Source organism: Arvicanthis niloticus, chromosome 7 (genome assembly GCF_011762505.2).
Source record: "Arvicanthis niloticus isolate mArvNil1 chromosome 7, mArvNil1.pat.X, whole genome shotgun sequence".
In the NCBI taxonomy this organism is placed as follows: domain Eukaryota; kingdom Metazoa; phylum Chordata; class Mammalia; order Rodentia; family Muridae; genus Arvicanthis; species Arvicanthis niloticus.
The window spans coordinates 23,314,416-23,327,538 of NC_047664.1; positions in this window are offsets into that span (position 1 = coordinate 23,314,416).

A 13,123-nucleotide genomic window follows, 5' to 3' on the forward strand; every position below is an offset into this window, starting at 1 on the left:
AGTGAAAGCTAATCTCAATAGGTGAGGATAGCACAAAGCCTCAAACCTCACAGGCCACAGTGGGCATCTGAGAATGAAAACATGTCACATGCTTTCTAGAGTCCACTTGGGTAGTCTTAAGTCTTTCCTCCTAGGGTTTCACATTCTCTTCTCTAGTGCTGGAGGAACCACGCTGAGAAATCGGATTCTCCCGGTGTATTCCTCTTCTCCCAGGAAAGGCTGTCTCTCTCCACCATCTTTCAGGCAGACCTCTCTTGCTAGCATTCATCTTCCTCCCAGGACAAGATAGAGCATCAACCCTGGAAGGGAGAGAGTTGGTCTGGGGCAATAGGCTATCCTGGTCTCCTGTAGTGTCTTGCAGATGACCTAGAGTCCTTTCAGCAGAGTGTAGATGGACTGCAGGCCAGAGGACACGTTTTTAAGCAGTGTGGAATGACCATATGTTGGGGTCCACACTAGCCCCATGTTGGGGCGGCCAAACAATGTCATGGCCCAAGCAAAATGTTGAGGCCCGGGCCGCTCCGGTCCGAGGGTCGGGGTTCAGCAATAGCCAGAGTGAAGACGAATGCAGACCAGACAGAGTGTAATTCAATCCCGTTTATTCTTCAGTCTAAGTCCTAAGTCTTGAGTTCCTAGTGCCTAGTCCCTAGCTCCTAGTCCCTCCAAGTTCCAAGTTACTTCTTCCAAGTTCTCTTCCAAGTGCCTGCTACCTGTCTTCTCTCTGCTGTGTCTGGTTCTCTGTTCTGTCTCTGCCTTTTATATGTTTCACTTCTAAGCCATGCCTTTTGGTCACACCTTTAATCATGCCCTTAGGTCTTGTCTCTAAATCTTATCTCTAAATTACACTCTTAAGTCACACACCTTTAATCTCACACACCTTTAATCTCACGCACCTTTAATCTCAAGGTATCTAAACCAAGATTATCAGAATGTGCTCAGCTGTTGTAGGCTATTGTAATCCAAGTCACATGTCAGGGTGTATGGCTCAAGATGGCTGCAAAGCTGATAGCCGCTTTCTGCTAAAAGTCGGCCCCCAACAACCATAGAGTACAAACCACTGACACAGTAGTCAACTCTCATCTAGTGAGTCAAACCTTCCTTTCACACTAAAAATAATAGCTATTATTTATCGGTAATTCAAATTTAATTTGACATCTTATATCTTCAGTTACTAATTTTATCTGCATTATTCTAATGCCTCCTGAAAAACACCAACTTATGCCCCATCACAATTCAATTTTATGGCCTTTTCTAGGAAAGATCACTTCTGATCTTATTCTGACATCTATTTGAAAATAATTATCAATAGCTTTTATTAAGAATTATTGGGATGGTTGGTTTGGGTTGTAGCGACAGTGACTCAAGTGGCGCTAACAGTCCTATTTTACATTTCCTTAGACAGACTCCACACAACTCACAGAACATGGCAGCTGAAGCTGACTGGACGAGATAAGTAAGAGTGGATTTTATGTCTGTTTCGCCTTTTATGTGTACCAAGTGGAGAGGCAGATGTAGGCGAGACTCCAGGACACAGCATCTTCATACACTGTGACCTCCTTGACTACTCCCAGTACCACCCTGGCCTCTGCTTCCTGACCTGGTCACCGTGCAGACACTGCTCATTGGATTGGCTTATTTTAAATATGAAACTTCACCTTTGAGTCTGTATTGCTTGTTTTTTAGTTATGTGTAGCTTTTGAACGTCTTCTTTTTTCATAGCAAAATGAACAAAGAGAGAGAGAGAGAGAGAGAGAGAGAGAGAGAGAGAGAGAGAGAGAGAGAAGTGATGGTGAAGAGGAAGGAAGAAAGCGAGAAATCCCTTAAAGAACTGTGTAAAGGCCAGACTGATAGATCTGGCAACCCTCACTTGTGGCCGAAGTAACCAGCTTCACAGAGGCGGCATGACTTCACTATTAAAGAATAAACGCTTTAATATTATTAAACACATCATAGCAGGTTTTATAGCAGACTTCATAATAAAGTTAGATGTTTCAGTATCAAAAGGCACACACATTGCTTTAATGGTATCTACATGGTAGGGATTGTAACGGCCTGTTATGACATCATCTGTTAGGAATTTACTCTGGATGCTTGGGGAGGGGGTTCAAAAGCTCTTTTTAATAAGATGCCACGGACTGTAACTATATCTAATGACAATTGGCCAATTATGAATAAGGCAGTTTCAAAGGGGTCTGCTGCTTTAAGCTCTATTAAAATGTTAATGGGGCTTAGTGAGAAGTCTCCTTTTCTTGCCCACTGTTCTGAAAAGCCACAGTCTTGTGTGACTCTCTCCAGTTCTCAGGATCTCCACAGCTCCAGACGCAGTTGGGGATCATTCTGGCCACAGACAAGCACTTCAGTTTAGCTGCAGAACCAATTCCAGGGTCAATGTTGGCACATAGTCATGATTCAGATGAACCATTGCGTCCATTAGTGAGTCACTCTGCTCTCAGAGACCCTGGGAAGCATAGACAGAAAGACTAGCAGGCCTAAACCTCCTAACAAGAAAGTTTGAGCTGATGACAGTCAATTTGGCTGCCCTCAGGAGAAAAATACTTGCTGCGATTCTAGAGGCGGCGTGAGACCTTAAACTCATGGCTACAGATTAATTTCATGTGAGTGTCTCTCTGTAGGCTACCCAGTGCCTCATGTTTTCTTCCTGTCTTAGATTTAGCAGTATCACACTGAAGGCAAGACTTGCAAATCATCTGTGAACTTGAGATGCAGGAGCTCTGCAGGCAGAGCTGTGGTCCAACCCTGTGCTCTTTAGAAAGCCATACACCGCATAGCATCAGCTTCCCAGCTAAAGCCCTCTCCACTCTCCCCGTGTCTGGTGACATCAAAGTCAAGACAAGATGATCATGCTAAAAGATCCAGGTCTTAAAGAAAAAGGCCTCTCTATTGATTACAAAGAACCCCTGGCTGGGGAAAAGTTGAGGTTTAAAGCAAAGCCAAGGATTTAGACAACCCACATTTTCTGAGTTCAGAGTTTCAAAGTGGGCAGAAAGGTTACTGATGCTTTTAGATGTCCTCAGGAATGCTTCCTTCTATCCAAGTTATCACCTTATTACCTGTCCACCCCCGGCCAAAGCAAAAAGTGCCTGTGATTCCGTTCACAGCCGTTTATTCAGATGCACCAACTCTTGCCTCCTTTGGGCATGGTGTATTGTGAAAATGTTCCTGGAAGGAGAGAACTTTGGGGTTAGGGGTTTCATTTAGGTTCCATTAGGATCGTAAGGGTTGGAAGGCCGAGAGAGCCCAGGGCAGAAGTGAGCATCAGAAGAGCAAAAAATGGCTATCTTGAGAGATGGATAGCAGCAGATAAAAAAATAAATAAATAAATCTCACACTAACAGGTTGGTGAGAGAGATATCTGCAGGAAGCCACTGGCATCATACAACTTTATTATTGTATATATGTGCATTAGATACCAAGATCAGACTACCAAGACTGTTCCACCAAAGACTGGTGACAGCCTCTTGCCAGTCCCACTCAGAGTCCCTCCCCAGCTCTAGCCAACACTTTCAGCATTTCCACCTGAGCTGAAAGACGGAATCAAAAGGTTGCAAATAGTCGCTCTCCGGTTGGCACATGAGCTCAGTAAGCATTTGGTAGATGAACAAATTAACCATATAGGTATACGTGTGTAACCATCTCTGGATAAAGTCTTCTGAATTGATCTCCAGGACACTTGAATTTGACCAAGGTTTTGGAGCCAGTATAATAGATTCTAAGCATAAGTGTATAGAAAAAAACATGTAATTGGAACGTTGCATTTGTGGGATTATCCCTGGCTGAATATTATTTGAAATCTCTAGTATAGAAAAGTACATACATAAAGTGTCCATTTGAATCATCTCTGGTAAATATCACCCAGAAGGCAGACAAAAAAAGCCACTCATTGGATTGTAATCACAGGCAGAGGTAGGGCATGCAATTATGCTTACAATTAAGATGGGTTAAGGACCACGCCACTTCCATTGTTTAAACTGTAATCAAGAGACAAGATGTAGATGGTGTTGATAGAAGCCACTTGTCATTATTGTTTCCTGACTGTGAAAAGGTTCAAAGTGGCCAGAAGACTCTTATTGCTGCAGGTTGAGCCTGGAATAGAATAGAGAGAAACCAAGAGGTAATGATCATTAGGAAGGGATGGAACCAAGGGGCGTGTGTATGTGTGTATGTGTGTATGTGTGCATGTGTGCATGTGTGCATGTGTGTATGTATGTGTGTATGTGTGTATGTATGTGTATATGAGTGTATGTGAGTGTGTACATGTGTGTATATGTGTGAGTGTGTATGAGTGTGCATATGTGTATGAGTATATGTGTGTATATATGTGCATATGTGAGTGTGTATGTGTGTGAGTGTGTATATGGGAGTGTATATGTGTACATGTATGTGAGTGTGTATGTGTGTGAGCGTATATGTATGTGAGTGTGTATGTGTGTGCATATGCGTTTGAGTGTGTATGTGTATATGGGTGTGTATGCGTGTGCTTATGTGAGTGTGTATGTATGTTTGTGTGTGAGAGAGAGAGAATGAAAGAGAGAGTGTGAGGAAGAAAGAGAGAGAATTGGAACAACCACTAACTTACTACTTGACTATGGTAGAAATGAACACTGATTTTAAAAAATGAGGGGGCTGAAGAGATGGCTCAGCAGGTAAAGATGCTTGCTGTGTGAGCCTGGTGACCCTGGGTCTATTCCCAGAGCTCCTGTAAAGGTGGAAGCAGAGAGCCAACTTAACAAAGTTGTCTTCTGCTCAACATGTGTGTCATGGCAGCAACCCCCCAACACATCATGAACACACACATGCTAATAATAATAAATAAAAATTTAAAAGTTGAGGACTGTAAAAAGTGAGACAATTATTAACAGCAAAATCCAAGCGAGCCAGACAGAGAGAAAGCTGAAATGTCTTTGCATAATTAAGAGCAAAGTGAGCGTATCTTGTTTGGTTTTTCTGTTTCACTTGAGCCATTTACTATGATTGAGTGTTGTGTGCAGTTCATGGAATTCTGCATAAGGAAAGCATTGATTGCACCAAAATTTCCTTATGGTCCAGTGCTGCACACATTAGGGCATTTATAGGGTGAGGTACCCCAAACGCCTATGTCTTCATTTGCACTTCTCTCTCCCTCATTATTTCTGTGAGAGAGAAAATATGTTCCCATGTGCACGCATACACACACACACACACACACACACTAATGAAACTGTTTCCAGACACATAATTCAGGAATTTTATGCCTTTGTTATTAGCCCTTTGATAACACTTTCTAATTAAGTTAGTATGATGTGCAGCCCAAAAACCAGAATTACTTCAGAATATCCTCATATGTTCCTTTTTGTGGTACAGCTTACCCTGAAAGCAAGACAAAGAAATCAGTTTCAGCTGCTATTAGAAAGGGTTTAGGTTAGGCCGAAAGGACTCTCAAAACCTGGCTGAACTACCTTGTGGGAAATTTAAAAACCTTGTCTCTAGAGAATTCTAGGAGGTGGGAAGCAAAAGAGACATCCCTATATGGAATTACCTCAGTTAAAATAATATCCAGCAAAAACTTCTCTGTGTCACAGATGTTCATGGTCTTCAGTCCCATATCACTGCCCGACATGGGGCATTTTCTCTGAAAAGTGTGGGAGATTGAGGGTTATCTGTCCCCACCAGCATTGGGATGAGTCTTAAAATTTGGGATGTGCCATGTGGTTCTGTTGTTGCTCCACCCTTCATGTAGGGGCTGGTCAGGACATCCTAGGAAACAGCTTTGGAGCACAACGAGCAGAGTGGTCATGGTGAAAGGCACAGACGTTGGCGCAGGTTGCCTGAGTTTGAAACTCAATTTGATTTCTCATTTGCTGTGAATTTAGCTCAACTAAGTCTCTTCATCACTTTCATTATTTTTTACATGATCATAATCTTATGGGTTTGATAGCAAGAACTGATAAGATAATAAGACATCTCAATTTAAGAGGGTCTGGATATGACAAGCATTCTCCAAATGTTAGCTGATTTTGACCTTAACAGATCATCGGAACGAGAAGAGTATAGATTTGGGGACTGAGGACATTGCTAAGATATGATCATCTACAGCCATGGACATGGATAAAGAAGACTTCAGGACTGGGGAGAGGGAGGTGCAGAGTGAGAGGCAGGTGCAGATGCAGAGTGAGAGGTAGATGCAGATGCAGATGCAGAACAAGAGGCAGGTGCAGATGCAGAGTGAGGGGCAGGTGCAGATGCAGAGTGAGGGGCAGGTGCAGATGCAGAGTGAGCGGCAGATACAGATGCAGAGTGAGAGGCAGATGCAGATGCAGATGTAGAGTGAGAGGCAGATACAGATGCAGAGTGAGAGGTGGATGCAGAGTTCAACAGGAAAGAAGTTGGAGGCTAAGGAGACAAACAAACAGAGCAGGGACCTTGCCTTTCTCAAGGTTGACGAGAGCTCCTGTCTTAAGTCTGTTTCCTTTATTCTGTTCTCTATGAGAATCGCTGCCTGGGCTTCCCTTCATTGGAAATTCCATGAGGGTAGAATAAGAATCCTTAGCAAAGAAGGTTGGAAAAGCCCTCAGTTTCCACTGAATAAAAAAATGTAAAAAACAAAGCAAACAACAGGAAAAGGAAAGCTTCAATAGAAGCTGAATTGTATTTTCTTTAAAGCTGGCTCCTATTTCTCATAGTAAGAGATGCCATGTTCTTTATTTTAGACTTTTCAAAGACCACTCATGGTCACCACTAACAACTTCTAAGTGGAGGGATATCTTCAACAATGGAAAATCCTTTTGCCCTCATATAAAAATGACTTTGGAGTTCATTGAGCCAAATTTCCCATCTCTTACCTCAGCTTCATTCAGCATTCCAAGAAACCAGGCTCTCTTCCCCAGGCTCTGATGGTAGGAGAGCCCAGGCACTGATGAGAGGCAAACCTCACACGTTATTTGGTATTTTCCACTGTCAAGTCCAACTTCATAGGCCTGATCTGCTAAATCCTTTGACTCAGTCATGAAAAATGACACACATTACCATGCCTCATAACACATCTTCTAAAACCTTTCCGAATAAGCAGCTGCTGGCAGCCCCGCCAGCCTCACCACAGATAGCGTCACCTTTTCCTTTCTGGGTTTTTGAAATGGAGAAGAAACTTAGCCTCCCCAAGCAAAGCCTTTTCACTAGGCAGCTTAGGGCCAGCAATAAGCTCACCCGCCAGAAGGGAGGACAGAGCTTTTTGCAGGTTGCTTCCAAGTAGACTTTTCTTTCTTCCAGAAATTCCCCCGTTTTTCTAAGAACCCACAATCATTTGCCATCAAATGAAGGGGTGACACTTGTTATAAGAGTGGAGTATTTAAAACCTCTTTTAAAGATGGTCAGACCAGCTCATAAATCATCTCTCCACGCTGGCGAGGAGAAGGTCATGTGTTGACATATTTAGCAGCCGTTAGGGTGCTGTGGTTTCACAGCTATGAGGGAAATTTGACCTTGTTGAAGTTGGAGCTTACTTCCATTTTTATTTATTGAATTAATGAAACTTTGGCCACAAAGGGTGTTTTACTTTAGACAATATGTGACCCTTCTTCTTTACTTCGCCTGCTTTCTCTCCCTCCCTGTTCTTCCCAAATAGAAAGTTTTTAGAAACGTATCCAATATTAGGAATTCTTCCTGGGACCCGAACTGAAGCTGAGCAAGAGCACGATGAAACAATTATTATGTAGACTTGTGGCCTTTATTAAAATTGGCACTTAGGTGCTAGAAGGAGAAAGAAACCATAGAGGTAAATATTCTGACGGTGCTTAATGGGCTGTTGAAGCCTAGGTGTGTACATCAATCTGTAAGTCAGTTTGATACTAGTTTTCAAAAACCATAGATAACCATTAATGACATATCTTTATGTTTGGTGAAGGTGCTACCACACTCACTGTATATGTGTGCATGGGTGAGTATGTGCACGCATCTCTCTCTCTCTCTCTCTCTCTCTCTCTCTCTCTCTCTTGCTCTCTCTCTCTCTCTCTCTCTCTCTCTGTGTGTGTGTGTGTTCTTACAGGTATTAGAGATGAAGCAAGACATCTTAGAGTTGAGAGAATTAGGATTTTAAAGAGAATAAAACTACCTTTCTTATATTCAAGAAGTAAAGATGTAGTGGAATTATGCTTCAGATTTAGATTTGTTCTGACTCCCAAAATAATGCCAACAAGAAAATGAAAATTGAGAATAATTTATTTATCACCCATGTACACATTTACACATATGTTTAGCTTGTCTCTAGTTTATAGCTTCCTTATAGCTTTTCCTCAAATGTAAGCATCTGTCCCATAGATAGTCCCACAGACAATCTTGCAAGGTTATGCTTCATCTTTTAGTACTTTTCAAAATGGAAGAAAAGATATCCCATATGTCAGATGACCAAAAACTATTGTTGATGAGATCAACATTCACCTGGGAGATGGGCCTCTAGGGATTATTTTAGCTAGATTAACAAAAGTAGGAAGATATGCCCACTGTGGGTGGCAGCATTCCCTGGGCTAGGATCCTTGAGAACATAAAAGGAGAAAGTGAGTTGAACACAGCATTTCTCACTCTCTGCTTCTTGAATGGATGCAGTGCTGCTTCAGGTACTGCTGCCATGACTCCTTTGGCATGGCAGACTGTAACTTCAGACTGTGAGCCACTCTTCCTTAGTGGCTTTTGACATGGGACTTGTTGCAGTAACAGAAAACATAATGTGCTTCTGAAGAGTCTCACAAGTGGGCATCCGGGTTCCTGGTCCATTCTGTGAAGTTCTGAGTCCAGTGCTTTTTTTTTTTTTTTTTTTTTTTTTTTTTTTTTTTTTTTAGAAAATACCAGATACAAACTTAGAAATGAAGTGTTGGGGCAGTGTTTTCCTGTATCTTTCAATGTCCAGATCCCAAACACCTCAGAAACTATTTATATATAAACAAACATGTACTATGCTAGGTGATAAGCAGTGGGGGAAAACTATGAAAAATCGATTTTATACAACAGTAATGGTGATTTAAATTCAGTGAAATAAGTGACATGAGGTGGACTTAGCATAAGGAACAATGAAGATAGAAACCAAGGTCTTATTTTGTCCCTGAGGAACAGGAAATATTTTCATATGGAGGACTACTTAACACGAGACTAGAAAAATGGATAGAGTTTTGTCTGATGGACAAATGTAGAGTGGTTCAAACATAGGAAGCAATGTTTGCAGTGTGGCACATTGATGTGAGGCAGTGTCCAGTGTGAGGCCATCCTGGTAGCCAACAGCCAGATAGCAGTGGCTTTTAATGGTCAGACATAAGAGCTTATAATTTTGTATCTTCCATTATTCCAAATCAGTTTGCACAGACACTCAGTTACATGCAGTGTGTCTTTGGGGAGTGGAACTCAAGATGGCGCCTGGCTGGGTGCCAGACGCCCCTGGCATGTTGGTTCACCATTTCAGGAAGCCTGGGTGACACGTAGGCTAGGCTTTACTGCGCATGCATTCTGCTTGTTCATCATTACGTAAGATCGGGCCATGTGACGTATGCGCTCAACACCAATCGAGAATGAGTTCGTGGCAGGTTCTGATTGGAGAGGACACAGAGATTTAAGGGCTGGGAGCTAGAGCTTGAGGGCTTTTGCGGTAATTCAGGGTTCCTGAATAAACCGTGTTAAGAAGGAGATCCTGTGTCCTTTGTCTTCTGTCTGCTGGTCGGTTCAGGAGGCGACATGTGTCCATTGGGCATTATGCTCAGTTTAGCACTTCTTTAGATGTTACCAATTTTACTAGCAATATAAAGAGCCGTTTCTAAAATAATTAATTTTCACATTGATATATGTGCAGGTTTTTTTTTTCAGTATAGCTTTGAGAGTGAAGTTCATGTGCGTGTGGGGTTTAATTAAACTGATTCTCACAGCTGTATCATAAAGAACCCAGTGGTGGAATCATGTCTGCCAGGTGAGGGAAGATGAAGAGTGATACTGTTTACTTGTTTGCTCAGAGGTCGGCTTTCTGACTGCCTAGTGCGTGGTGGAAATTCACTAGACAGTGTTATTGTTTTTTACTTTCCATTATAAATTTAAAATTTCAAGACGATAAAAACTTAAGATTCTATAAATCTATCCAGCTTCACTATATTTGAGGCATTCCAAATGTTAATCAAAATTTAACTATTCCACTTGCATGAAAATGACCTTCCCAGTCAAAAGACCCCAAGGCTGGATAAGTGGGAGCTGTGGTCAACTTCACTGCATACTGTATCTGTATTTTGTAAGTGATTTTATATATACATATATATATATATATTATACACACACACACACACACACACACACACACACACACACACACACACACATATATATATATCCAGAAGCATGAGACTCTATCAGAAGGATATATAAACCAATAAGGTAAATCAAAAGTTCACCTACAAACACAAGAATTAGGAAAACCTCTTCAAAGCTTTTCAAAAGGAATTAGACAAGTTTGAGAGTAACAGCCACAGATGCAATCAGCCAATTGATGTCTTTAAATGGTAGATTTTTTTTTTTTATGATGAAGGTAAACATTGGCTTCTTGGCAGTTCCTATCTAGGTATCATTAGCATAACATGAAATAATGAGTGCAAAGTAAATATCAAAACAGAGGTGCTGTAACACATCAGAAGCCATGGCAGTGGCGAGTCACACATTCAGAGTGGTGTGCATCTACAAATGGGAATGGTAAGGTGTGAGACAAGAAGGGAGTAGACGCCATGGTGCTTGGAGACTTTAACTTGATCTCAGATGCAGAAGCATCAAGCATATTAAATTGCAGATGTAGAAAATAGGAATGACATGATTAATAATCTCAGACTTCATATCTCTGCATTTCTTTATTAAAATACCTTTATGAAAAATGCATAGGGGAAGTACTTTCTGTTTGGAACATCACATAAAACATCCATGGACAGAATTACATCAAAAATAAGCCTAATATTAAAGCACACATGCAAACTCCAATACATATGAAAGATTAATGACATAATGACTTAAGCTTTTAAGTTTATACTCCAATATATTTAAAATCAATAATGAATTTATTTATTTATTCAGTCATTTATTTTTGAGGGTATGACTCCACTCTGCAGCCCAGCTGGCCTGAAACTTCATATATAGCAAAGGCTGGGCTTGAACTCATGATGAACCTCTTCCCCCAGCTTGAAAGCCAATGGGATTGTTGAGCTGCAATGCAGAGGCTCAACAAGGAATATAAAAAAATTCATTTAAAACAATCATATTTCTGGTAAAGAAAACATACTTTTTCAAAGTCTTTCATAAAATAGGCATTTGTAAGAAATATTTTGAACTAAATAAAAATAAAATAACATATAATTTGGGGTTCATCACTAAAGCATGATTTACAATGAAATATTTGGCTTTAAAGTAGAAAATCGTGAAGTTCTTGAAAAACATAAAATACAAAATCTGAAGGAGGAAAAATAATGCATCTATAGAAAATCAACTACAAAATAAATTAAAATAGTAATTAGAAATTTACAAAGTAGCCGGGTGGTGGTGGCGCTCGCCTTTAATCCCAGCACTTGGGAGGCAGAGACAGGTGGATTTCTGAGTTTGAGGCCAGCCTGGTCTACAGAGTGAGTTCCAGGACAGCCAGGGCTACACAGAGAAACCCTGTCTCGAAAAAAAACAAAAAAACAAAAAAAAAAAAAAAAAAAAAAAAAAAAAAAAAAAAAAAAAAAAAAAAAAAAAAACCAAAAAAAAACAAAAAAAAAAAAAAAAAGAAAGAAAGAAATTTACAAACTGTTCCAGGTACAAGCATCGTTAAGAGAAATTTCTTCCAAACGTTTAGGAAATAGCACATTTTAATCTTCAAAATTGCTCACAAAATAAGTAAGAAGGTAAAACCAAAACCATGCTCAACTCGTATTAGATATTAGTTTAATTTTGGTTCGACAAGAGAATTATAAAAACATTTGTTAAATAAATAGTGAAAGGTTTTGTGCTTTAAAAACCGAGCCAATTAAACTCAAGCATATATTTAAACTAATTCACCTCAGTCTGGTAGACTCGTCTCACAAACAGACACCGGCAGAGCCGTCCTGCAGTGTGAGGTTGGTTAAAGGGGCTCATTGTGCCCTGTCTCAATAGAAAAGAAACATTTAATACAGTTCAACACCACATTTATAGCAATTTTACACTAAGCTCAGCTACCTTAGGCAAGTAGTGAAACCAGGCTGAGCATGTGGAACAGTGGCTTTCAGACCTTGAGAGCTAGGCAGTATGTTTGTGGTGTTGAGAGATGAGAAGTCTGAGAGAACCCATAGGAGGTGTGGGCGCTCTGTGAGGCAGGCTCTCTTTCAGCATGGTGCAGAGAAAACAGAGATCACTAGTCTTGCTGAGTGAAGAGGCCGAAATAATAGTTTGTGGAGGCTAAATGGAGAGGGGAGGGAAGAGGTCGAGGGGAAGTGGAGGGCAAGGGGGGAGAGGGGGAAAGAGACAGAGGGAAATGGAAGGAGGAGAGGGAGAAAGGCAGAAGCGAGAGGGAGAAAGAGAAGAGGAGAGAAATGGAAGGAGAAGGAGAGGGAGAAAGGCAGGAAGGAGAGGGGACACACACACACACACACACACACACACACACACACGGAGGGAGAGGGAGAAAGAGAGAGGAGAGGTACAGAAGTTCTCATGCCCAATGTTTTCTGCTGATTCTTTTCTGTATGAGAAGAAACTAGGAACCAATAATGTTTGAAAACATACAAAACTTCACCTGTTAGCTATTTTTTTCCAAGAGAAATAAGAACATGGCACTTTAAAATGCTTGTCCTCAAATATTTGGTGAAGTTTAGCCTTGAAGGCCAAAATTGGAAAAGAATCCCAATACCAACCAGTGTAGTGGATGAATAAACATGGTGGTCTCAGCAAAAGGAAAGACTGCATTTATACACCAAACAGCAGCTTTGCTCAGAAGGCATTGTGATAAGCAACAGAAGCCAAGCGCAAATGCTGCTGCCACACTGTGTGATTTCATTTGCATGAAAGTCATTCCAAAAGCAACCAAGAAGATCAGATTTCAGCTCTGGTGGCCTGAGGAAACAGATTGAATTGAAGAAAAAGACAAATTTTGAGGACTAGAAAA